Source organism: Mastomys coucha, unplaced genomic scaffold, assembly GCF_008632895.1.
Source record: "Mastomys coucha isolate ucsf_1 unplaced genomic scaffold, UCSF_Mcou_1 pScaffold16, whole genome shotgun sequence".
NCBI classification, from domain to species: Eukaryota; Metazoa; Chordata; class Mammalia; order Rodentia; family Muridae; genus Mastomys; species Mastomys coucha.
The window spans coordinates 96,329,154-96,356,622 of NW_022196898.1; the positions used below are offsets into that span (position 1 = coordinate 96,329,154).

At 43.2% G+C, this 27,469-nt stretch overlaps 1 protein-coding gene across 43 annotated transcripts in view; it reads right to left on the reverse strand.

The window, feature by feature from the left end:
• Adgrl2 (adhesion G protein-coupled receptor L2) overlaps window positions 1-27,469 on the reverse strand; it is a 636,717-nt gene that overhangs the window by 148,831 nt on the left and 460,417 nt on the right. For 33 of the 43 annotated variants that reach the window (XM_031375801.1, XM_031375800.1, XM_031375805.1 and 30 more), the window contains exon 1: window positions 24,205-24,708. The exons of 2 other annotated variants lie outside the window; for them this stretch is intronic. The gene's annotated coding sequence lies outside the window, so the exon portion shown is untranslated. Of the gene's footprint in view, window positions 1-22,391; window positions 23,054-24,204; window positions 24,709-25,516; window positions 25,668-26,066; window positions 26,204-27,469 lie in introns of those variants that run through there. 8 more of the 43 variants (XM_031375813.1, XM_031375824.1, XM_031375821.1 and 5 more) reach the window with 5 other exon arrangements.

Genomic DNA, 27,469 nt, shown 5'->3' on the forward strand with positions numbered 1-27,469 from the left:
CCTGCTGGCTTTAGAAAATTAATCTGAACGTTCACCACACTGGTGAGAAAACCCAAACACTATTATATAGACAACAGACAGAGGTGTCGGTCTCCACGCAAGCAGATCCATCCATCCGTAAGTACCACTCACAGTGTTGAGGACAATGTTCCAGACAAGAGAACAAAGGACTTTATCATGACACTCTTACTACTTTGTCAGGCATGGGAAAATGCAAACGCCATCAAAAGATAACCAGAGCCTCAAAAAAAAAAGGGGTTGGGAGAAGATCCTAGGAACTGAATGCTATGCATGATGGGAATGGCGGCTGGAAAAGCACCTTCCAACAAGCTGGCCCTTGCCATGAGACACAGGGTCTGTCCCAGTTACATTGGGAAACTGCTAAATTCGAGTTTGCTGAAATTCTAAAAATTCTACCAGGTCAAATCACTAATATTACTCCAAATAACTATGAAGTCATAATTGGTAAGCAACTATTAGTTGAAAATGGTTATTTTCAAATTCTTTATTCCTTATATGCACAACCAACTCTTACTTTTAGCAAATGTGACTTTCTGCAAAGGCGATGTCCACTAAAACATAATAAATTATAACATACAACTCATAACAGAAGCATCTCAAGCTACAACAGGTATCACAAGCATAAACGAAGGCTAAACCTTTCTACAGTATTATACACATAAGACAAAGAAGAGAGAAGGTTACAAATTCTTAATAAGAACATTATATTATGGTAGTAGTAATCTAGGTGTTTCACTGGAAGTAAAGTGGATTACTGTAAATGAAAATTTAAAATGTCCTTCCCATTTTAAAGATAACACAAAATGACTTTTTTTCATGTCTCTGGAGATAAGGATAAATTTGCCAGGCGTTTAAATGGTGCCTTCGCTCTTCCCACCCAGGCTCATGAATTAATAATTTGGTGCCATTAATACAAGAAGATAAATGATAAAAAGGTTAAGGCGCATGGGCCAACCATATACACACACTTCTTTCAGCACAGTTAATACACCCGTACCAATTATAGCTAAAACTTTTAAACAGTTTCCAATAGCGCTTTTTACAATCTAAGTAGCAGCTTATACACACACAATTTCACAGGATACATTCCTAATAAATCTCCTGCTGGCCCCAAACAATCATTCTAGGGGATTAAAGCGCAACAACTGTTAGCACTAATAACGCTTCGCACGCTATGTCGTAAAGGAGCCTCCCTGCCACGGTCAGTCCTGGGAAAGCCTTCTGGCCAGCACACCGAGTAAGGAAGAAGGAGACTTAGCACACTGAGTAACGACGAAGGAGACCTATGCCTTCAGATTGCTAACTTATGCTAACAAAGGAATAAGTTATCAGGAAAAAGTCAAAAAGGGAAACACTGTTTCCAATGAACTGTTGGACTCTGGACCCAGCTCACTAAATGCTAGCAGATAAGCAAGCACACTACAGATATTAGCTCGCCTTTAATGGCTAAAGCCAAAACTCCTCTGAAGCACCGTGTGAGTTTGGGAAAGATAGAGCTGTGTTTTGTAGTTGTAGAGTTTTTGTTTGGTTTGGTTTTTAATTTTTACGCCAGGTACGTATAGTGCTGCCTCAATGTGGTTTATATTGGCTTAGCAATAGGGAGCTCCCAGGGCATGCAAGAAAGGATGAGATTGTATTAAGTAAAAAGACAGACTTGAAATGAAAATTAAAAATTACATTAGTAAAACATCTAAACTGAGCTAAGTCCAAAAGCACTTAATCTAATACTCTGCTTGGCCAAATTCATTCACTCAATAAACTGCGAATGTGGCTTCCACATAGGTGTCACTCCACAGTTCCTATTCGCACAAGATCTCTCTTCTTTTCTATATAAAAGTATTTTATTCAGACTTGATACAGTTACGCCAAAGCAGTCAATCAGCAGACCCTCTTCAGTCTCCTGTCACCAATTCTGCATCATGTTGACAGCTGGATTAGGTCAGACTATGTCAACTCTTTAACTGCACTCTTGGAAACTTTTTTAACCCCTTGATAAAAATTGTCAAATGTTCGAAGTCTCTTGAGAGTACAACAGGCCTGGTGGTAAAGGCCTGTGCTCCAAGTACCTTGGCAGGCTGAGGCAGGAGGATAGGAGGGTCAACATCACTCTGGGTAACAGAGGAAGTTCAAAGCAAGTCTGTACAATTTAAAGACCCTGTCTCAAAAGAAGGACAGAGACTGGGGTCCTGTTCAGCAGGAGTTAGGTGGGATCTCCAAGCTCCAGCCCCACCACCTACCAAAAAATCCTTCCTGAGTACACACTTTGTAGGAGGGACTGGGCTGGGTACCACAGGCATCCAGGAATGCCAACAAAGACAAAGAAAGTGCATCAGCAGTCAGGGTATTGAAGAAGGTAAGTAGTCCTAGTGCATGGCTGTTCCTGGCTCTAACCTTGACTGTGTGTAATGAAGAATGAGCACACTTGTAGCTAACACAGCAAATAAAGACAGGTTCATCAACAGGGGAAAACACCATCTTAAATCCATTCACCTTTCATCCCACATCTAGAAGTGCAAATGGCCAGTCCCTCTGTGTTTGCAGTTTGTAAAGATCTAGTCTATTCCATTCGTGTTTTCAGACCACACTAGGCTTGCTGCTGTGCGCTTCTGTACCACTTCTAACTCCTTTCTCCCTGCAACCCCTCTGCCACTTATCCTTTGCAAGAGAAAACTGTTTGCCCCTCATTTAGGCCTATCACTTGGTTTTCTCTCTAACTGGAACCTCTGTGCAACCTCCAACAGAATGAGGGAACAAGGCGATTTTTAACCATGACACAATGCGCTCACTCATATCAAAAAGTATCTGAAGAATCATTTTCAGAAGCTCATGAGCTAATTGTAAACAGACCTCATGGCTTTCTCATCTATCATCTCATAAAGTGCCAGATACCATTCATAATGCCTGGCAGGAAGCAAACCCACGGTAAACACTCTGGAAGGGAAGACATGGAGCCACGGACAGCAGGAAGGTGAAGGCAAGAACAGAGGCATGGGACGTTCTTGCAGGATCAGGGGGCCATACGGAAGTCAGTGGGGTTCAGATGCTCACAGGTACAATGGAGACAAATTTCAGTCCAAATTAGAAACAAATTTCAAAAGAGCTTTCAAACAAGTGTATTTTTTCCCTAGGCAGGCCTACTTCTCAAGTAAATACTGAGGATATGCATTAAACAAAACAGAAATGAGTATTTTGTCAGAAAGATGAACTTATTGATATCATATGAATGATCATCTTATCATTCTCGGCATCAACAGGAGTCAGATAAACCCCTCAGAGAAAAAATTAGAACCACTGTGTCTCCTCGACTGAGGGCTGAGGAAGCAGAGACGTACCAAAGTACGACGAAAACAAAGCCAGCAGCTCTAGTCCAAGCCAGAAGAATCATCCTGAGGGACTTCAAATGCTTACTTAGAACAATAATAGTACACACACACACACACACACACACATACACGCGCACACACACACACACACACAAAGAACATACATGTGCACACATATGCACACACATACACATGCATATCCCTTACAATTTACAATTTAGAACTAAAGGCTGTGAAATTATATGAAGACATTAATATTGAATCTTCTAGTTTTGCTTTTAGATAAAACGTGAAAATTGCATAAATGAACATATTAGACACCTGTGTTGCAAAGTGCACCCAAACAATCTTGATGATTTTGTTTCTATTGCAAATCTTGAAAAGCAAGCTTCAACTCCCACATAAAATAAAATAACTGCTTCTACCAGTAAAGCAATGCTTTTACACTGACATATCATGGAACGGGGTAATATATAGGTTAAAAAAAAAAAAAAACACTTTTGTCTCCATTCTAAGTAAAAATGTGGGTCAATGACATAGTGCTTGTATAGCATGAACAAGGCCAGAGTCAATTGCTAACCCAGAATGAAGAATGAAAGAAAAAATGCAAATGCAGGGACAATCAGTAATCCAGTTCAGTCACCACTCATGAGCCACCCTGCTTCTGAAGGCCTCAGAGGTAAATGCCAGCTGTCTGCAAGGAACCAGCATCAGGCGTCTTCTGAGATGCTCACACTACTGAGTGTCACCGTCTTCTCTGAGATGCTCACACCATTGAATGTCGCCTTGCAATCCGTGATTCACACTGACTACTGAAAAGCCATGGCTACTTTGAAATCACACCAGCGTTCGCAAGCTAATTATCCATAATACATAAATTCAACATTGACAATAAGCCTAAGCAACTCATTTACAAAGAGACACATAGGTATTAAATATGAAATTTAACAGGTTTTAATAATTAGACTCTGTAAATGGTCTGATATGTGTGTCTGCCCTAATTTGGTTAAGGAGCGTTTCTCATGAAACACTTCTTAAACTAAACTCAAAGGCATTTATCTGGCATTTCACTAAATTAAGATCCTGAAATCCTACAGCCTTATGTATAAATTTAGACTTTATTAATACTTTAAATCAAGCCATAGCTATTATTCAGTTTCATCTAACACAATTTGCAGTAGACTTCAGCTGCGAAAGCAAGAACTCAAGGAGACTCTAATCAGATTTTAATATAAGGCACTTTGGAAGGCAGGGAACCACCCTCCTGTCCCCCTCAAAAAAAAAACACCTATCATTTCACAATTAAAAGATAAAGATAATCCACTGGTGATGTAGCATCACCCGCTGAAGGAAAGAGCGGTGGACAAATGGCTCTTTGCATTCCAGAACATGCTCTGATGCCAAAAAAACGTGGCCACCTGTGTTAGCGTCTCATGTAAAAATTAAATGCCTTTGTTCATGCTGCTAGAAGACTTGATGGTAGGAAGGTTTGGCAACAGTGGCAGCACAGACTTACTAAAATATTATGAAAACATCTCTATATGTTTTACCTCACAAACATGATGAACGTCATTTTTACAAAATGATGTTGTTTTTAGATTCCACAACCCACTAAACACAATGAAAGTCACACTTCCACACCAACAAGAATGTACAGTTCACTCCCTTTACTTCACGTTGATTACCTTGAATCTTGTCCCCAGCATGACTGATCCTTTCTGAAGGAAAGAGAAAGAAATCCACGTCCCAGACCCTCTGACAAGATTCCCTACTGACTCTCTTTTCAAGACATTAATAGGTAGGAGGATCCTAATCCTGGGGACGATGGGGCAAAGCATGCTGGGAGCAAGGATGCTGGAGCTATGACTGAAGGTCAGGGAGAATCGGCTTTCGTGCTTTCTACAGGGCAACTCCATCCCATCACAAAGGGGGAGTGAGAGCATTACCTTTTGTACTTAACTCCCAAGAAAGGGTTGAGCAAAGTGGTCTGACATTTTCAGTAGAGAGAGACAACAGTACTTATTAGACTTTAATTTTCACATGGTAGCTACTGAGTTGTCATCTAAGCTACCTGAACTAGGAAACCTATAATAAAAAGGGAAGGAGGAAGAGAGAAGGAAGAAGGAAGTAAGGGAGAGGGAAGGAATGAGGGGGAGAGAGAGAGGTGCAGAGAGAGAGAGGTGCAGAGAGGGGGTGCAGAGGGAGACACCAAGACACACACAGAGACTTTGAATGGGATGGGGGGGGGGACCTTAGCCTTGAGCAGAAATGAGAAAAGGAATCTGGCCAAAACAAAACTGACAGAAAACAAAATCTGAAAGGTAAAAAACAATTGCCAAAAGTCATGGGTCACCTGAACAATGAAACCAGCATTCACCAGCTTTAATCTACATGGAAGTCAGCTATGGGAAGCACTTACTCGGGGCGATCTGAGTTTGAAACTCCATCTTAACAGACTGCATCACAACATACCATCTAGAAGCCAGCCAACTTTGAGATACGCCCAGCGCACCGATCACATGCCTACTCTACCTACGGTTAGCAGCCCTGTATTGGTGGCACTCCTGAGCTAGCTAGGTCAGGAACCTGTTTACCATCATCTTGACACAAAAGTCCTTTCCTTCTACATAAACTACAATGAGCAAACTTGCCCTGACTGCAGAAGCAAAACTCAGGCGAGGGTAGAGCTCAGGGGTACACCTTTAGACTAGCAAGAATGAAATAGCTTGCCAGGTTGAAATCCCAAGTAAGTCTTGCCAAAGGAGACCCTGAGAGCCAAGCGTGGCTGACGCTGCTGCTCTAAGCCCACCCATCCCTGATGGACTCAGTACAGCCTGGCTGTTGTTCAGTTAACACATGACAAAGGACCACCAGTCAGACTGAATACTGCTGCTGCCTAGGATTGGGACTGGCTTCTCGGCTTCTGGTAGTTTTGAGACAGGCTGTCCTGGAACTCATGGCAATCCTCTTGCCTCTTCCTACTGAGGGTATAGACATAAACTACCATGCAAGCACTGAAATTCCACCAAGTGTTTCCTCACTCTCAGAGAGGACAAAAGTTAGGAGAGAACATTTTCTCCTTTATAATATGTATACCTAATTAATTATATTTAATTCAATAAATATGTAACATTGGGAGTTGATGATAACAAGAGAGAAAAATTAACTCAGTAAAGATAAACTTCAATGAATAAAAAAGCAAATATTCAGGGGCAGAGAGACTTCTAAACTTCCTGTGAGTAAACACATTGGAAACTAAGAAAACCTATAAATAATGACTATTAAGTTATTTATTCACAGACTTAAGACAGAGAGACCAGAACACTGACAAACATCTCAATGTGTAGAAATTTTGTTTGAAATAGATTACAAAGCTGGTGACTATTGAGACTCAAAAATCAATTAAGTGATTGAAAATCTAAACTTAGAGCCTAAAAGCTATACAATGTCTCATTTCATAGGAACATTTGGAAAACACATTACTTAAGCACACAGCAGTTCACCCCCAAAATACTTCTAGGGCTAGGTATAAAGGAAGGAAAAATCTAATTTTGCATAAATATCACATTAAAAACACACATACTGGGATTGGGGATATGGCTCAAGTGTAGAGCACTTGCCTACCATGCACGTATGAGGCCTCGGACTACATCCTCCAGCTTCGCAATAAGTAAGTCCACCTGCACGTTAGGTCAAAGCAAACTAGGGCCAGGGAGCATTTAGTCTTAGGCTCTTCTGTCGAGTTTTCCGCTCGTCCCTGCGGATGGGGGAAGGCTAGAACCTTGGTACTAGTAATTCCTCACTTCTTTACATAGTTGGTTACACCCAACCATTACAGTATCTGTCTGTCTTCACTGCCTCTCAGCAGGACTATCATCCATCCAGAGCTTCTAGTTAGGTTTCCATCCCTCCCAATATACTGTCTCTCTATTTCGTGGCTACACCACCTCAGAAACTAGCAATTCAACGTAATATTCTCTCAACTGAAACTATCAACAGTTCTGGTCTAGATAATCTTAACGGAGCAAGCTCTTCCCACATGCATCTGAAACCAACAGGCCAAGTCCAGCTTCCTCCACTTTCTGTGTTAGAGTTCTGTGGAAGTGTTTGAACTGACAGTGTTCAAACGCATTCCTACCTCAAAACAGCCAGTAGCCTGCAGTCCTCCTCTGACAAGCCTGAAATTTAGGTCTTCCCACACCACTCCTTCTGAACATACTCTTGGCAGTTTCCACAGCGTTCCTCTAGTCTTCACCTGGTCATGTCCTCCCAGTGTGCAAAGATCCTGTTTCTCCCCCAACCCCAGTGAGCCCAAACCTCACACAGTAGTAGCTTTCTTCAGGAAGGGCCTTAAAAAATGTCTGTGCATCTGAAACAAACATGGCAAAAGCCTACGATAAACTGTAGACAAGATGAAATGTATTTAACAGAGTCTTGCTCTTGGAAAAGTTAAAACACAGTATTTTAAAACACAAACTTGAGGACCAATGCAAGCAAATGCATATTTTTGGTCTGGTAATTTGGGCCAACTTGGTACTAGAAATTGTGTCAAATTTTTGAACCCACACGTGTGGCCACAATAACCTCTGTGGTATTACAGGGAACCAAAAATAACATCCTCAAGGTGAAATCCAAGTCACTGCAAATACTCCGGATTATTAAAGCAAACCCCAGCCCTCGCCTGCCACTCACGAACACCATCCAAGGCGGTCGCTCTAAACTGGAAGAGCGTAGCCTACTTTGATTCCAACTGTGGCCACACATCAGTTAAGTATAAATTACATTTTAAGAAGCCTTTGAAAATACTTCTCGTGACACCAAAATTTCCTAGTTGTGGACACATTAATATGAAACTGGGAGAGGAAAGTCATAAGAAAATGGCAAAAGCTGAATTATTCAGGATATTGGTAATATCTTGCAGCCCGAGGAAACTAAGCTGTGCAAGACAGAGGGCAGCTGACACATTGCCAAGTGTCATGACCATCACTGAGCCCTGTTATGTCCATGTAAGGTATCAACTGAGGTATCGATAAAATTAACAGCAAAACAATTTCAAAGATGGGAAGGTCTCCCATTCAGATAAATAAGCAGTTGGGATATCTGTTCTACATTTTGGGAGAACAGGGTAAGATTCTGGTTTTAGTTCTAACTGTGAATGATATTTGTTCTTTTCTGTTCAATCTGTAAAGTCTACATGTATTAGACCAAAGCTCTAGGTTGCTTGTATGTGCATATGGCACCTGGCGTGCTCAGCCATGTCCAAACTTAAAATGCACATACAGTGAACTTCTAACATCTACTAAATTTGTAACTGTTGCAAAGTGTAAAAATGAAGGGTCGCCCTTTTTAAATCTGTCCTCTACCCTGCTGCAGTTGGTGGTTTTAAAATGTTTAATTTTGCTTTTTAACACCTGTATTTCACTTTGGTCTTTGTCTGGGTTTTGTGCTCAAGACTGTACCCGGGCCTCAAGCAGGCTGAGTAGACCTGATCTACACACATCCCTAGCTTTCCTTTAAAGAAGAACAACTGTATGTTAAAATGGCGAAACACAGTAAAGCTTTCCTACGCGCTCAGTTTTAAAAGAGCCAATTTCACAAACAAAGAGTCAACATCATTCGGAGAGGCCTGGGCGCTCTGCAAAGCTCCCTTTCCTAAAGAGTACTCATGAACTGGTAGCTCTTAGTACAAACTATTTACTGCTCTGTGGGACTCTTCCTGGTGTTTTCCATTGGACTGTCTTTAATGATTGCTCCATAACAGCTCCCTGCCCAAAGGCCCGTGCTCCGAATTCCATGTGCTTTTTAAATCTTCGAAATGTTCTTCTTAGGAAATAAATATAAATTAATGACAACAAAATGCAGTTGCCACAAAATTTTATCAGAATGGTAGAGTCTGCTAGAAAATGAGACTGAGGGTAAAACTGAAACGGGGAATCTTACAAATGAGCTAATTTACAGATTAGATGTAAGGGACAGTGGATCTTGTGTGCGGCCAAGGACTGAGATGATCAACCATGCAAAAGTTCCCAGGCAGATGCACGGAAACATCTGACTTATCATAAATTGGGATGGAAATGACCGAAACAAATCAAAAGCATCAACTGAGTGTGGACCACACTCCTCACACAGACCTCACATGTAAGCTAGCTTCCCTGTGCCTTTAAAACCACTCCGGCACCCACAGACATTGAGGATGGCACACAGAGCACTCAAACATCCTTTAAAGAGCTTCAATGGAAACTTCTATTTCTTTTCAGAAAACAAAAACAAAGGAAAAAAAAAAGACGTGGCACCAAGTTTTACTTTTGCAGGCTGGCACAGGCCATTCACAGTTTACAATGAGTATGTACCATGCTCAGCCTAAGGGAGGCCTTTCCCAAGAGTTTAATAATGCCCAACATAAGAGGTGGGGGCAACCAGGGAGGGTTGAAGTCCCAAAACAGCAATGTGCATGTCACCTACATAAAACTGTAATAAGTTAAGCCCCGCTAGTAGTCAGTTGAAGCACATTTTACTCTTCTGAGGGTGGTGTCTAATAGCAGAAATTACTTTGGAATGAAAGGAAAATTAGTTTTTGGATTTATTTGTGATTTTTATTTTTGTATGCGTGTGAGGTTACTGGGTCTGCCCTCGAAGCCCAGAGGCATGAGGTTCCGCACCTGGCACTACAGCCATTTCTCCAACCCCCAGAAAAAAAATTTTCTGAGTAAGAATAAAACTAACAGAGATTCAGTGGGATATAAGGAATATCAATTTATCAAAAAGCCATTTTGACAAAAAAAAACTGTTCTGCAAGAGGACATACTCAAAGTGTTAAAGCAAAATATAATAAAATGCTTTAAAAATATTAAGAATAGTGAATGCCGAAGTGTTCTGATGCTAATGGGCCAGTTTTAAGTGCATAAATGACTAAAGGAACTAGTCTAAGTTATTCTTTACAAACAGACAATATTTAATAAAATACACTAATACTGTGCTTCAAGTTTATTTTTAACTCAACACTAATGTCATGGCGATATGGCTACAATGTGCCCGATACTGCCCCTCTGATTGTCACAGAGTTAACACACAACAATGAGAAAGAGACCACAATGCATGGAGCCTATAATATTTTCAGTATTGTTTTTTGTTTGCTTGCCTTGGCTTTTTTACAATAGGGTTCTCACTCTCTGTAGCCCAGGCTGGCCTCAAAGTCATGGCAATTCTCCAGACTCAGCCTTGCCATTCTTAAAATTCTTCAAATATTTAAGCAATAGGTGTACTACAATTATTTAGTTAACTACTGTTTTAAACAGCTCAAATTCCTAATTCTTTGGGATTTCAAGACTCTGCAAAGTATTAAAAATCAATCCCAAGTATTTTGAAATGTGCAGTATTTAAAAGTGAGCTCTGGGCCACTGGGAAGGATCTGAAGGTCACTGCACTTTCTGCCATCCTTGGTGACATGAGTTAGATTTCCAGAACCCCCAGTGTGTAAGAAAAGGATCCCATCTTGAAGGTTAGCCTTGTTCTCTGCTACATGTGTGCTAGGGCACACATGTGCACACACGAAAACACACACATACACACACACACAAAATATGTTTCAAAAAATTCTTGAAGTAATAACATATGTAACTTTTGTTCATGTGAGTTGTTTTGTTTGTTTTTATGTAATAGTAGCTAAAACAAATTAATCCTATTCTCACTTAGTGGATCCATTTAGAAGTTTCTAGAATGAAATTTTAAATAAACTACATCCAACTATTTTGCCATAAACATCTGCAATATAATAAAATATAAAGCATGCTTTTACAAGAATAATAATGAGGAATTTCTTTGCAGTGGATCCAGAGTTCATCAGTTTGTAAGCCATCACATGGGTATACTGGACGATGATGTACTTAAAACCCAAAGCGTAAACAATTTTACACTCAGCCTCATGTTCATTAATAATTGTGTCACCCATGTATATAAATTCTATGTCATCATAATTCCATAAAATATTTTATAAGCAATAATCAAGGCTAAATTTTTATGGAGGTTATAATCAGAGAAAAGTGGTTTTAGAATGTATTGCTAATATCTTAATGTGTTGCAGCTGTTACCCTAAACCCCAGAGGTAAAGCAAAGATTGTCTTCAAATAATTCAAATAATTTCAGTGGGCCAGGTATTAATGCTTCACACCGGTTTGTTACTACCACTAAGAGATCGCAACAGCTTTGTCATAACACCCACATAGGTCCTAAAACGACTGCATAAGGATTTTCTCCGAATCTGGGCTAATCTTTTACTGAGGGACCTGGCATAAGTAATAGGATCCTCTGCTTTGATTTATATTTTGTCCAAATAAAGATGTCTTAAAATCAAGCATGACTTAAGGAGCCATAAATACAAATTAACTCCTTGAAACTATAACATAAAATTCTGTTATTAAAGAATTTTACTGCATTTTATTCTCTTTCTTAAATTAATCAAAAACAGTAGTCTCACCAATCACACTTACATTAAAACATTTAAGCCCCACAGACATTAGAAAGCTATAAATAAAGCATCAATGTTTATTTTTTTGAATTTCTGATATTACCTTAGATGTGTTTGATTTTATATAAAGGTAAAACTAAAATGCTTCAATGAATGGAGGAAAAATGTGAAATTTTCAATTTCATCCTTTGTTTTAAAATGTAGAAATCTGATATTCCATGACCTTAACCTGTTCACTCTTTCATTCAGGCTTGAATTGGCAGTATTATGTGAGTTCCATAAAAATCTAACAAAGTGCACATAAATAAAAAGTACTCTTTACACCTTTGTTAAACTTAAAATTGAGAAAAATCTGTGAGACAAAAGAAATTCTTTTGAAACAATTAGAAGAAAATAACAGGTTTGCTATTTTATCGTTAAAAAATTGTTAACTTTTAAAACTTAGAGACATGAGGGAATTTTAAATATTTCTTTTTCTTTTTCCTCACATAGTTCTATCTTCTCCCTCCTGGCTCCCTGTACCCACCAGCAACTCTGTGATTTCTAGGTAGAATTTGATTTCTGCTCCAATGCAAAGTACTTGACAAAATATTTGACTCTTGATTTAAGGATGACCAGAACCACGGGTTTTGTTTAAATAAATATCTTCCAAATTTTACAATCCTTATTAAGTTACTTCAACAGTATGCCCACTGATTACTTACTTATTTGCGAGTATTATTCTTAAGTAGAGTCCATTCATAATTTATCTTGCTTAAAAAAAACAGTCTGCTCAAATAAACATGGGACCAATACATACATATTTACTCTTAAATCATAAATTTGCAAATGAGCATGAGATATTACATCATGAGTTGATACTCTCTAAGAATATGTGATAAGATTATCTGAGAACTTACAAAGCCTGTCAGGGCTGCTTCAAATTGAAAAGGCAGCCATCTATTCGTTCTACAATCATTCCCAATATAGTTAGCAACCAGCAGTACTTCTACAAGAACATTTTTGAAAACATTCTGCAACGGATTCAGATTTCATTAGGCTGAGGGGATAAGGCATCAGTGAAATAAACGTCCTACGTTTAAATTTAAGACAATACAAGTAGCACTTACCCTAGCTGTGCCTTTGCAATAACATCCCAGAAGTTATGCACTCTGTGACAGCACCAGCGCCTCGCCTCACAGTTTTTCTGGAATGAATTCTGCAGTAACCCTTACCTCGCTGGTTAGGGGAGCTGAGGCATGAGCTGAGTGAGGGTAATGAACTGTACTGGCGCCTCCACTTCCCAGTGCCTACCCACCGGGATGAGAAATGTCCCTGCATGGCATTATTTAAGACAATGACACAATCTTGGCAGTAAGGAATGCCTATCAAGAATGCTATTGAGAAGGGGGGAACGTGGTGCTTGTGTGAAGCGCAGCACCCGTAATCCTGTTGAAGAATAATTGCTGTTGCTAACAGTCTTACCCTGTTATGAGAATGCTCCGCAGAGCTGTGCCACAGACTTGGTGAGATAACGCAGAGCGTAATGCTGATACAAAAGCCCATGTCAGTGCCAAGAATCTCTCTATTACACCGTTTTTCTCACCTGCAGGGGGATGTTCTGTATACCAGCAACAAGCTAACTGCTCGCATTAGGTAAAGATTAGCTAATGAAATAATATATTCAATACAGTGTTTCATTAAGAATCAAAGCCCTTTAAAATACAAACTAAGTATGTTTGTCACACCAATTTGGCAAGGCAAAGAGACTATTACATCTCTTTTCAGGAATACATAAGTGGGTAACCCTTTTGCATATCCGTAACAAGCAATTTCTCAAATATGACTTCACCAACATGTAAAAACAGACACTGACATTTTCAATAGAAGGGAGTACTGTGAAGCAAATGTAAGCAGGCGACGTAAAACAACGAAAATGACCTGCATGCTTACTGCCCTGACTGTCAAAATGCCCAGGTCTAGAATTAAAATAGTTCTGCATATTGAGCTGAGATATTTGGTCTGAGGAATTTCGTGGGCTCTGTTAATGAAAAGAGGACTTTCAACCACACCCTACCTGTCCTGCCTGCGTTCATGGTCTTCCACGTTATCAACAGCCCCCTCATCCCTTCCTGGAAGGTCCTCACTGGTGGTCTGAGTGTCACTCAGCTAAGCTGCTCACTATGACAAGCACAAGTCTTCAATCTGAAGTGCTCAGGTCTTTGTTGCTGAAACTAGAACACAGTCATTGAACTTAATCTGTGGAGGAAGTGCACAGGAAAGGGATACAGTGTGCTACTTTGTGTTTACTGATTGTTTACTAATATTTTACATAACCTGGGAAAGTCCCTAAAATGTTGTCATCTCTTAATGGCCATAGTTACTAGACAGCTTTCAAATGTGTTCTTTCCTACGGGTTCAATCAAAGTAAATTAAAACCTCGAAATGAATCTGGTGTGTCTAATCTTACTACTTTTCTAATTATTTGCACTAATTCAGGGCACACTTGTGTTTTAAAAATACAGGAAATGATAAATGTTGAGCTACTAAATTTCACTGGAATTTGACTAACCTCAAAATATCTTGCTTTCTAACCACCATTTACTCACACACACACACAAAAAGAAATTCTGTCGTTAACATAATTTCCAAAGGGTAAATTATCAATGCGATGTGCCCTCACTTGCTTACCTCGGATACAAGCTCCCTCTGCAGGTAATAACAAGGGCTAGCAAAAACATTTGCCATAGCTAACTACTACCTTACTACCTATCTAGCCTGTTCTCTCAGCTGAGAGGGTTGCTTCCTGAACATTTGAGATCGACAATCATCTTATTCCCTGGCCTGGTTAGAAGGGAGCCTGGCTTGGCAGCATGCCTAGACTTATCAGAGTCACCCACAGGCTATTCATATTTATGGGGGATAAAACCAAACCTGAAAACCTTGTTTATACTGACCAAGCCTGAAGTGACAGACACCCAATGAAGTGCCCAACTCATTCACCATGTGAACACAGCAGGCAATGGGGTAGAGGGGAACACCTGAGATCAACTGACAGGGGAAAGACAAAAAAGAAAATAAAATGTGTGAAAAGAGCGCACCTCACACTTCATCTTAATCTTTCTCTCTGGAGTTCCAAAACTGTAGAGAGTATTTATTTTTCAGAACAAAATTCAAAATTTTATTAATTCAACAAAAAAAGAAAAGAACTCTCTACATTGTAAATGCCCTTTCCTTTTAATCTACCTTTACCCAAAAACCTCTATTGCTAACCGGCCTTCCCCCCTGGTTCATATAAAGGAGGATGCACCTCTGCCAACAGCACAGACCAGGAAAGGGTGCAGAGCAGTTTCAAGTCTTGGCAACAATGTGTTAACCCAAAACCTGCTGCAAACACAAAGTTTGAGGCCTTCACTTTTCAGGTTTCTCTTCCATCCCCCACACCACCCCTCCCAATATGTAAAGGTTGACTAGAAACTGAAGCCAAATCTAACAAGCTTTGCCATACATTAACAGATAAGCTTATAAACACTATTTTCTTTTTAACTCTTGTTTTGTTTCGCTTGGTTTGCTTTTCTGATACAAAGACTCCCTGTAGAAGCCAGACTGGTCTCCAGCTCATGGCAATTCTCCTGCCTCAGCCTCCTAAATCCTGGGATTACATTCTTGTATCACCATGCCCCACCCAGGTGATGCTTTCAAAAGTCAACAAACAAACAAACAAACACTGTTAATGAGCAAATAAAAATTACAGGATGTGGGTGTGGTTCAAACACTTGCCTGTGCAGGGCTCCAGTTTTAACCTCAAACTGCAAAACTGACAAAAATATAAACAGGGATTCATTTTCATGCTAATGACAGAAACATCACAGAGACAAAAAAGTTCTATTTCATTAGATTCTTCCCTCTAAGCCAGGAAACAATAAAATAAGGAGAAGGCTTTTTAAAATGGAGGACAGAACAATATGTAAACTGCCTTTTGTGTACACTGTGGGTGCCACAGCACTCAGAACAGAAAAAAAAGGGGGGTGTTAATGTCCTCTTTATTCGCCTATTAAAGCAACCAGAGAAATCAAAAGTAGCCAGGTATTTTCTTCCGACAACAGAAGCCTAGGTTCCTTAGCTCTAGTCTAGAATTTCTATTTGTTGATACAATGAAGTACTTTTGTATCGTATCCATCTTTTTAAACATACACACCCTTCCAGTCTCCAGTGAGCCTTGTGTCAGTTCACAGGAAGCCTTCAGCAAGCCCTTGGCAATGGCTAGGACACAGGACCAGAACGCAGCACTGCCAAAGGATGCTCCCAACAGTCGCAAGAAAACTGAGCACTTTAGGAACTAAAACGATTTTAAGAATCCAAAAATGAGGAGGACAAGAAAGCAGCTGGGGATGTGACAATAGAAAGAGCCTTGTTTAGTAGCAACTAGAAGGCCTAGGCTTGATTCCTAGCACTGAGGGAAGGGAGCGGAAATTAGTGGAGAAAAGGATGTGTAAGAAAAGTAATTTCAAATCAATAACCACAGCACCAAGCACTAAAAGACAGATGCTTTTAATGCAGAAGACTAAAATTTCCCCGTGGAAGGTATGTGTGGAATGAGAAAGGAAAAAGAAAAAGAAAATAAATGTTGCTTTTAAGCGAAGACAGAAAAATCATTTTTAACAGCTCTTCTGTACGTGAGTGGAAGCTGGGAGCTGATTACGTCATGGTATTCTACAGAAACTAAACACTAAGTACTGAGTTTAACAACATTGTGTTCAGCCATCTTATGGGAAACTAGAATTGTGGTTCTGCAGTTTGGGAGAATAATTAAAATGGAAGCTTATTTCCAAAAACAACAACAACAACAACAACAAAATAATCTTTGCACTCTCTATAAATAAACTGGGTTACTATCCTCTGGGAGAAAAAAGCATTAGTCAAGACCCAAGTCGCCTAGTCCCGCCCCACCAGCTAACTGCCATTTTGACAGTAGTTGGGGTTAGATACACCTTTGAGAGCAGTGCTGAACTCGCCAAATCATTTCAAAAGAGATGCATCAAGCAACCAAACAGTTTGGATTTTAAACTTGCATTAATTCTTAACCTAAAACTGTCTAGAAATAACATTGTATCAAGAGGATCAGAAAAGAAATTGTTTGCTCTATGTATATGGCTGGCAAAGAATGGGGTTAAACGGTATGCTTTGATGGCTAACCTATGCCTTTTTAACTATTTATTAGACTGTCCTGGTCCATCTTTTTGTCATTAGGGCACTAAAAAAATTCATTGTGCATTTCAGAAAAGGACACAGGCTCTATATGTTTTTGTTCTGATAAACTAATATTGGTTTGATTTGATGGTCTATTTAAGTATAAGCAGCGACTATCTGACCAGCTTCCGCCATCCTTCACAGCCAAGGATTAACGTTCTCTTTTATCTCCATTTCTTTCTTTCTACTATAGGACAATTTAAAAAAAATCAAGGTTATTTAATATATTCTAGAATAGAATTAAAACTCGGTCATTGATGTTGGGGTGTTTCTCAAGCCTGCTTCTCAACCCTGTGATTCTAATTTTTATGAAGTACTAGATCCACTCTTTTAAAAAGGCTTCAAGGAGGTCCAGGTTTTATCGTACTCCATCCCCATGTGGGCTTCTTTTAAAGAAACTAATTGCAGTGCACAAATTCAGAAACTGATGTGTGGTACCGTGTCTGTCTTTTAATGTTCGTAAGATGCTCCTCACAGATTGGGGGCAAGGAAAACATCAGTGGCAGAGCCAACTGGGACCTGTTTTCGTCCCATGTTTTCATGCCTTGCCCTGGTTAATGCCTTGCTCTGCAGAGGGAGACATTACATCCGGGCTAAGGCAGACCTAAATTTCACCCTCAGGCAGAAATCTGATTTAAACATCTCTATTTAAAGTGACATTTGTCCTCCTCCTTTCAACTGGTTTCCCTAGAAATTCCAGGAAGTTGACTTCATGACCTAAAAACAGCCTGGTGGCTTTGGAGCAGCCCTTGTGACTATGCCTGCAACTGGGTGACGCTTCTTGGCAGAATGAATCAAGGTGGCCATAAAACAGGTGCCCAGCTATCTGCACCACTTTATTGTGCTAAGAATTTAAGATAGAGGATTCCATATAACTCTAGTGTTGGTGATAAAAAAGAAATCCTAAACCGTCCCCGAGGCTGCCAGCTGGTCTCCCTTCGTGATGGACGAAGTGCCTTCAAGATTCCGAAAATCATGCATGGCATTTCAGGACACTGATCCGAAATATGAACTGATCAAAGATTCTAGGAAAGCAACCTCTATAAGAAATGATAACTACCCAAATGTACGGTTCCTCTCGTGCTATGTAACAACTTCCTTGGAAATAAAAACAGGAAGAGAAAAGAAAAAGAGATACATTTAAAAAAAAAATTAACCCACTAAGCAAACACATGCATATTATAACAGGAGCCAACGCCCTCCCACGGCTGGTGTGGCTTTTGGTATTATTAAGCAATTTCGACACTACTGGCAAGTTTCTACTAACCAAGGTAATCTAATTTCTGTTGCTTTTCAACCTAAATTGATTTTTTTTTCTTTTAGCTGTTCTGGTAATTGAACAAATTTATACAAGTGTGATGGGATTTTACTTACCACCACAATGCATAAAAATCCTCTCTGAAGACAGTGCAGCTTCATAGGGCTGTATTTTTGTTGTAATTAAACAAGTTGTATCTAAATATGCTTTGTGCTTTTCAGACATTTCCAAAGCATCTCCAGTAAATGCACTCTATTGGAAGGTATTAGGAGTTCAGTTCCTTAAGCCAATTTTTTTCCCCAGGGACTATTTGCTTGTCAAATTAAAAAAGGGGGTTACTATGGAAGAAAGGGAAGGGGAGAAATAATAAGCTTTCAAAACCTATTGAATTAAAATTTGTTTTAGAAATATTCAGATTACTGCATTTAATCCATCAGACTAATGACCTAAAAATATTGATTTTTTTTTAACTATTGATATTTTTAAAAAATATTTTTAGCTGATTGGACCTTTCTATTCTTATGGCCTATGACTTGCCTAAAAATAACTACTTACATCAAAATTACATTAAGGTATTTCTCTAGTATATAACACATGCTTAAGGAAACATACATATCAGACCTGGGTACTTCTTCCTTGTTTGTGACCACTCAGGTCAGTATACTACCTTGTCATGATTCACAGTACGTAATTCCAATAATTAGCCATCTATATTTATATTAAACAAACCATTTCCTTAAACTGTTCTTAAAGCATTTTTTTTTAAATCATTTCTTCACCCAGCCTTTGTGAGCATCTCAGGCAACAGGAGATTGTACAGAATAATCTCAGTCTATTTTTCTGATAAGATCACTCTAATTACAGTAATCTAATGATTAAGTGCTTTTTCAACCTTTAATCAAGAATTATTTGCAGAGATGAGCATTTGGGTAGGCCTGAAGAACTAGTGTTATGTAACAGAAAGCCTAACCAACCCATGATTTTCATCTAGCTTTCAAGTAGAAAGGTTTTAATCTTTGTTCAAAATAGTTCCAAAACAGTTGCGGCAATGTGAGCTAGTAAATATAAAAACTGAACTGATGGAGGTATCTAGGAGAATCCAAGCCCTTTTTAGGCTCAGCTACTCAGCTATTTTTAGTACTTCATCAAAACCTTCAATTTAGATAAGCATGCTTGTAAATAGCCTTCCTCCATAAAGACACACCTCATTGCTAGCGCATATTACCTACAAAATTGTGGTTTTGATTTACAAGAATCTATCAGGATAAAAACCAGGTAGGTGTCAAATGACCCTTCAGGACTCTGAAGCAGATAGAAAGAATCAAAATCACAAAGTGTAAGCTGTTTACAGGGAAATTTCTAAAAGTAGCACTTTGCGGGATGCTCAGTTCCTCTGTGTTCAAAACTATCTGATCCTTAACCAAAGCCACCTAACCTGGGTTCTAAGTATCAACACATAGGTAAGTGACAAAGATGTTGTTAAAAACAAGCCAGAGTCTTCAGAGGTGGGTGGAGGTGAGTGAGGACCCCACACTGCAGTAAACCTGAAATGCTGCCTCCAGTCCATACCCTATCTGTTAATAAACCATTGTTTAAATAATTCTTCACAAAAGTTAGGTCAAATAAATATTTTTACAGAAAGCAGAGCAGTAACGTTTTATCCCTGGGGTTTGCAGGTCGATGGTGCCTCTGACCTTCACCACATCCCCGTCAGCTTTCCCAGACCCCATGTTACTCAAGGATGGTAAATTATGACCTTAACTTTGTTAAGAAAGCACACAGAGCACCAGGACTGATCAGAGTCCTAACCCTAAGCAGGTCTTGGTTTTTGAAGCGCTCCATCCCCCTTGCATGTTCTGAGAAACAGCCAGCAGGCTGGTGCCTCTGCTGACAGTGGAGACGGACTACAGCAGTAAAATCTCCAAGTGCCCTTCTTAAGTTAGGACTCTCGGTGCTGCACAGGAGACCTAGGTATTCATAGTCGCTTTTACGACATTCGGAAGTTCTGCTGGATGTTTTGATGTTACTCCACTAATAAAGCAGGGCAAGCGCCTGGAAAACGAAAGTTATTTATTGGAAATTCTCATGTCAAAACTTGAAGTAATTGGTTTGGTCTAGCCCACATGATTCAATATCCCCACTTCCCTAACTACCTGCCCTCAGGGCTATCTGCATTTCTAAATTCGTTTTCTGTTGCCAACACATACTAACCTAGTGATTGAAAACGTCAGCTGAAGCACTGCGACGGCACATTAGTTTTTCTTTAAGTGGCCCAATTTTGTCATCCAAAAGTAGAGAAATCTTATTTTCACTGCATTTTACACCTTTAGAGATTTGTCAAATCCAAGATCACATAAAACGAAGAACAATGCTTTCAAGGCAATTTCTGAATGATCACTAATAGCTCTCAGGGATGGTGTGTTTTCTTCATAATACTTTGCAGTAAAGCAGAGAGGTTAGCCGAAACTGGGGTTCAGAAGTCACAATCATAACCAATACCCCCCCAATACTACAGTACTTCTTTGGCTAGTGAACAAAGCAGATTAAAAAAGCTATCATAAAATGATCACTGGGTGAAGCTCTCCATTGGAAAGGCACTAAAAAACTCATCATGATCTGAAAACAATTAACACCCCATTAAACAAAAGACTAGAATATTTAGGCAATTAATGGGGGTGGATTTTCCTCTTTTAAACTGGTCCAGGAGAACTGATTTCCACTCTTAGGAGCTGGGACTTCTAAGCATCAGTAAATAACCCTCCCTCCAAGACAAGAGTGTCAAGCCCTGGTCAAAAACAAACATCACTGGCAAACTGGACCTTCGGGGTGTGGGGAGCTTACAATTTTCAACCATTCTGTTTGTCTTTAAAAGTCAGTTTTGAAAACCTAATGTGAAATAAATACAAGTAGTTTTCCCCCAGAAGAAAAGAGTTCTCCCTTGACCTCTCTGCCCTCCACAAATGCTCCACAGACTCGTGTCTTCTTTCTTTCTTCATTCAAGTTCTGAGCTGCTAAAAGAAATTCAGACAACATAGTGCTCTACAGATGGGAGGAAAGAAATAATCAAATAAACTAGGTGTTCTTATTGAAAAACAACTTTACGCTAAACAAAAAGGTGTCTAGTGTTTGACCAACTTTTAAAAATTAAAACAAAACTGTATCTAAATAGAATTGCCTCTATTTTAAACAAGTCATAAAATTTGAGTTTGTCACTTAGAAATGTTTTTCCAAGCTGATACTCGTTTCAGAAGTTCTGTTAATAAAGCTCACGTGGGCTTTTAATTTTCAACAAGATCTACTTCCTTTTTCTACCCTATTAATTTAGCAAGTATATATAAAAAAAAAGTTTCCGATGTGTAGCAATGAGTGTCTTATCACAGAATAGCTATTGTTGTACAGGCTAATTGGACGCCCTTCTAATTATAATAATAGAGTAAGTGGCGTTAGTTTTTAGAGAAAAACGTGAAGTTACACAGTAATGCTTTCTCGGTGTTTCCCGAAGGGCACCCCAAAAGACAGGCAACAGAGACTATCCTAAAACAAAAGGGTCACCGTTCTCCTAGGAACAAACCATTTATCAATAGAAAATAATTGTCCTGCCATCTGCGAGGGCTCCAGAGCAACACACAATGTTTTTTGGTTCACATAATTACAGAACAGTCAAAGTTCGGCGGCACAGCCTGGTTCCTCCTTCCAGCTTGCACCCTTTACAATTCCCATTGCCCTTTGGGCCTCGGCTTGGAAGCAAAAGGAAGACAGGCTGCAGTTTTCTCAATTGAGCTGAAGCTAAGAAACCTTTGATATGCTAATCGCCCCTTCAAACGGTAAGAATTCACACTTGCATTAATTCAAACAATTTGTGCAGCTTGTGAAATGGCACCTCTTTTAGAGTGGAGCAACAAAAGGGGAGATGCGAGACTTCTGAAGGAACTCAACAACAGAGCATGCGTTTTCTGGAGATTCCATCACGCACCAGTTTACTGGTGGAGGGAGGGAAGACAAAGTTCGAAAGCACACCTGAACTTAAGCAGATTTCCTTAGAGGGAGTCTCTAAGGATGCTCAGTAAGCATCAAAGGACACTATATTTATAGTTACCTTTGGCTAGGCTCGAGACAGTCCTATCCAACCTTGATGCTGTCACGGTCACCCCCAAAAACTTCTGTATTTCTCTGGACGAATTAGTGCCTCTTTAGCTCCTGCATCTTAAGGTTACCCGCCATGGACCCTGACTTAGCAAGCGAACTCCCAGCAGACAATCACTGATCAAACGGGCGTGCCTTTCTTCAAGGTTGGAGCTAGAGGTATGCAGCGTCAATTTGAAGGGGCAGGCTCAAGACTTGGACTGCAGAGGGAGAAATGAATGAACCAACTACTGGGAACGCGACGCCTCTGGAGATGGGGAGCCAGCAAAGGGATCTATCACCGGGAAAATGCAGAAGAGAAAGCAGCCGGGCAAGCGGGGAGGGGCGGGAGGGAGTGCTCCTTGGAAACCTGGAAACCTGGTCTTTGTAACCGCAACCATCTGGCACTGAGGCTCAGGCGCACCCAGGCTGCATGGAGAAGCTGCTAAGCAGCCTGACACCTTTCGTGAAGCAGGAGGAAAACATTTCCTCCGTCTGAATCTGAGAAAAGCACGGCTTGTATCTGGAGGAACGGAATGAAGGGGCCAGGAAAGGGGGGAAGAGAGAAAAGAGGAAAGGAGGGAGGAGGAGAAGGAGTCCCCACATGCCCGGGAAGGGCTATGATGGGCAGCGCAGGACGCTGCTTTTAGAGGACAGGCTGGACCGAGGGCTCCAAAACACCCAGGAAGACGCACGAGCCTCGGCCTCTGCTCGCACACAGTCCAGCACGCGCTAAGGCCTCCAGCGCTTTCTTCTAACCCAAACCCTGCAGTTCAACGAAGAGAAAAAACTTTGCCGGTCCCAAGTGCAGGAGGAGTCCTGCATACTAGGGACTCCTTGCTGTGGGTCTCCCCCGTCCGTGTGGCGGAGAGTCTCGGATCCAGGAGCCCACGCCCGCGACCCCAAGGGTTCCCCTCGCCTCCCGCTCCTCCCACGACTCCTTCTCCCCGCTGTTTTCAACCTGAGGCTCTCAGCAGACCCAGCAGGATCCCCACCCCAAAGGCAGCCCGGAGCCCACGCCCCTTAACTTCTGCTGCAGGCCCAGCACGGCCCGCTGCTGCCCTCTCACTGCGGGTCCGGGAGCTTCTCTGCCCTGGCTCTGGCCCGCCGAGTCCCAGGGCCCCGCCACCCTCCGGCTCTGTGTCCCGCTCCCTTGGCCCCGGCAGCCCCAATGCCCCTGATCGCTCCCAGCCTCTGAACCGGCGCGGCCACATCTGGCCGTGTTTGGCTCTCATCCTCGCCTCTCGGCACCACCTGACCAACAAGAAACCACGGCCCGCAACAACTCCTCCAAGCCCTCCCCACCGCCCCCTTCCCAGGGATTCGCTCCCAGCGACAACCCACGGACTAGTCCCCACCGAGCCGGGGGGCCCAACACCTGGAGCGGGACAACCCCGAGTGCGCACTGGACAGTCCCCTCCCCAGCTCCGCTGCGTGACTAACCAAGGGCACCTTCCGGTCCCTGTTAAGATTTTTTAAGAAATCCCCCTCCCCCCTAAAAAAGCAAGGTTAGTCTGGAGCTGGCTCGCAAACCTGAGCCCCCGCCTTCTCGGTCCCCAGCAGCCAGCCTGATTCCCGAGAGCGTGACAATAGCCGCACGCGGCCCGGCTAGCGGGCTGCACCGCACAGAGTTCTGCGGATCGATGTCGGCGGGAAGGGCTGCGCACGAGTGGCCAGCGCGGGTCTGTCCCCGCGACACGGCCAACCTCCGAACCGTCAGCCCCATCGAGAGGCGCCCAGCAAACAGGTCTCCGAAGCCAGCACGGAGGCACATTGTTGGCGCTTACCTCGGTGTGCGAGCGCGCCCCGGGGGAGGGCCAATCTGGCGCGGGGAGCCGCGCGGGGACACGGGCGCGAGAGAAGGGCCGAGGCGACCGGCGCGGGGTGCTCCTGCTGGCTGAGCGCGCGCGGGGAGGCGGCGGCTGGCGGGCCGGACACGGCGCCGCGCGGCTCTTCGGCGTGTCCTCCGGCTCGAGTCTCCACCGCCGTCGGCCGCCGAGTCCAGCCAAGCAGCCCAGCGGCCCGGGCGGCTGCCGGGGGGCTAAGTCAACATCTTCCCGCAGTTTCCCACACGCCGCTCCGCGACACCGGGGGGCTTTGCCCACACGCGCGCGCGCCTACCGCGGCACGCTCCCTCCGGAGCCGAAGGGGGAGAAAAAAAATCAAAATTCAAAAACCAAAAGATGCGGGGAGGAGAGAGCGAGGCTGGCGGAGGTGCGCCGACTCCCGAGTCCCCTAGCCGCCGCGGGAGCACGGCCGCCGGGGAGCGAGGCCAAGTCCGTCAGTCGGTCCGGAGGAGCCCGGTGCGCGCGGGCAGCGCCGGCAGGACCTGCATCCGGCGCACGCGCCGCCCCTGCGGCCTGGGGCACGACTCTGCCGCCGGCCCTTCCTCACACGTCGGGTCTCCCGGCCCGGGGGGAGCGGGAGAGGGGGCGCTCCGCGGATGCAGGAGGTGAGGAACTCGGGCTCGGGGAGAGCGACGGGAGGAGCGAGGAAGAGCCGCGCCGCTGCACAGCCGCGGAGGGAGGCTGGTCCCCTCAACAATCGCCAAGAATCCTCCGGTAAGCTCCCGATGGCGCTCGGGCACCTCTGCGTGCGGGTGCGCGCGCGTGTGTGTGTGTGTGAGTGTGTGTATATGTGTGTGTGTGTGTGTGTGCAGAGTGTGTGAGCCGGGAGAGAGTGAGAGCTAGAGGAGAGCAAGGAGAGCAGGGAGCGAGAGGCGGGGAGCCCGAAGTCCTGACACGGACTCAGCTAGGGCTGAACTGGAGTCACCTCCCGCCTTCTCCTCCTCCTCCTCCTCCTTCTTCTCCTCCTCCTCGGCAGTCCCCACCCCCAGCCCGCTCAGCCCAGGACTGCTAATCATATAAACATATGAGCGCGGACCGCGGCGCAGCATCCGTCTCTCCCTCCCTCGTTTGCCAGCCAAGGGGCTTGTGCAAACTCCAAAGAAGACAGGCAGCTGAGTACAAAACGCGGAGCAGATAATCTAGAACTCATTGCGCCCAATGGCCATTTTCCACTCCATTGGAGCAGCTGCGGCAGCGGGGCGCCCGAGCGCAGGGAAGGAGCAGGAGGAGGAGGAGCGAAGGGGACACTTACAATCGATCTAGCCTTTCGGGTGGCGGTGGCGACGGCCTAGCAGCCGCCCCAAGACTGGCGGGCCCGGGCTCGGCCCGGTGGGGCGGCCGCAGGGCTTTCCGGGAGGTGCTGGTGGCGGTGGCGGCGGGGGACGCGCGCACGGCCGCGGAACGCGCCCCAGAGGCGCCCGCGCAGGCTCGCGCCCCTCCCCTCTCCTCCCCCTAGCAATCGACTGGCGTACCTTCCCCAAACACCCCCAGCCAGGTCCCGGGGTTCCACATCCAGCCTTCACCCTCCGCACCCCGCCCCCCTCCCCTCCCCCGAACTCCACTCACGGCGCGCCCGCTGCACGCTCTGCAGCCCGGGCGCACACACGCACTTTCCACACGTCGCTTTTATTTCGGGATCCCGGGGCAGGGCATCCGGGAGAGATCGCGATCCGGCCACCCGGGGCCGGGCTTGGGGCCTGCAGCTTGAGACCCCGCTCCTATGTCCCTCTTCCCCTCCAGGCCCGGGGGCTCCCTCCTAGCTAGGACTGCGCCCGGGCGCTCTGGATGCGTGGTTTACCCACCCCTTCTCCAGGTTTTCTCTGCTCCGCGTGCCCCGAGTCGGAGGCCCCGAAACTTTTAGTTTCCGCAGCCCTCCTTTTGTGTGACTGCTCGCAGGAGAAAGGAGGTCTGTTCGCCACGGCTGCCTCCGTCCGGCGGCGGCGCGCAGGGGACGCTCCAGGGCTAAGGCGTCTTTGATACCTGAGATTTCCGGCGCGCTCGTTAACGAAAGTTACATTTTTTTTTAATTGCGATGACTTTTTCTTTGTAGTTACATAGAGCTAGCTAAACTTTGACTTTATTGACTATATTTCACAAGAGCGTTCTGTTTGTTTTTGATTAAACTCACCAGGATATGCAACGGAAGGAAAGGAGACTGCAAAGGCTTGGCTTGCTAGAACATTCACAGTCCTCTTAGGTCTGTTTCCCTCGTTTCCTTATATTGAAACTTGCCTGGTCCTCTCGAAATATTGCCCCTCACTGCTGACAGTGTCAGCAGACGACAGAAACAAGCTGAAAGGACCAGACCACAACAGTATTGTGCCAGGAGAAAATAAATAAATAAATGTTTAAAAACTAGGTAAACGTCTACTGCCCTGGAGGTAAATAAATAAATAAAATCTGTATTTTTTTTTTTAAATTATAAGATTTCTGAGCAGAAAGCAGTAAGTTTCTCAATGCGTTCCTAAACTACCGGGTGAGCTAATGAATGCAGCCATTTGCCTTCGAGATGCTAATTCTCCCAGGTTTGAGACCTCGAGAGAAGTGGGGAAACTTGAGCTTGTTTGCTTTCAGAAACAATCTGTACTTTTTGTTACTGCGGGTAAGCTGCAGTCAGCACACTTCGGAAATCATTCCAAACAGTGTTATTAAAATGTCAACAGGAGATGGCTCGGAAGACTCCCAGATTCGGAATATCAATTAGCATTTGCATTTTGTCACAAAGCCAAATATTTGCAGCACTAAAATCATTCAAATACTGGTCAAATGCATTCTTGACTGGAGAAAACCCGAAGTTAAATGCACATATATCCAAATCACTGACACATTACCATTCTCAGATTAGGAAAAGATTCTCCCGTGACCCCCCTTTCTTCTACTGGATGAAGGGTGTTGATAAAATGGGGGTGGGGAGTCCCCAGAGTACTTGTGCGTTAAAGGATAGACACTCTTCACTTGGAATTTCTTAGATACATCCATTCAAATACCATCCATGCAGAATTAAAATAGCCTGGAAAACACACACCTTTACAGAGCTCCTGCAAAACATTATAGTGTGCTTCGATTTTCCACTGGTCAAAAGCTCTACAAGCGCTGGTCCACCTAGGAAAGTTAAGTCAGCCTGCTTAAAGTAGCTGAAAAGAAGGCAGACACATGCTTCTCAGACATCAAAGATCGTTAATATCACATTCTCCTCTTTTAAAAA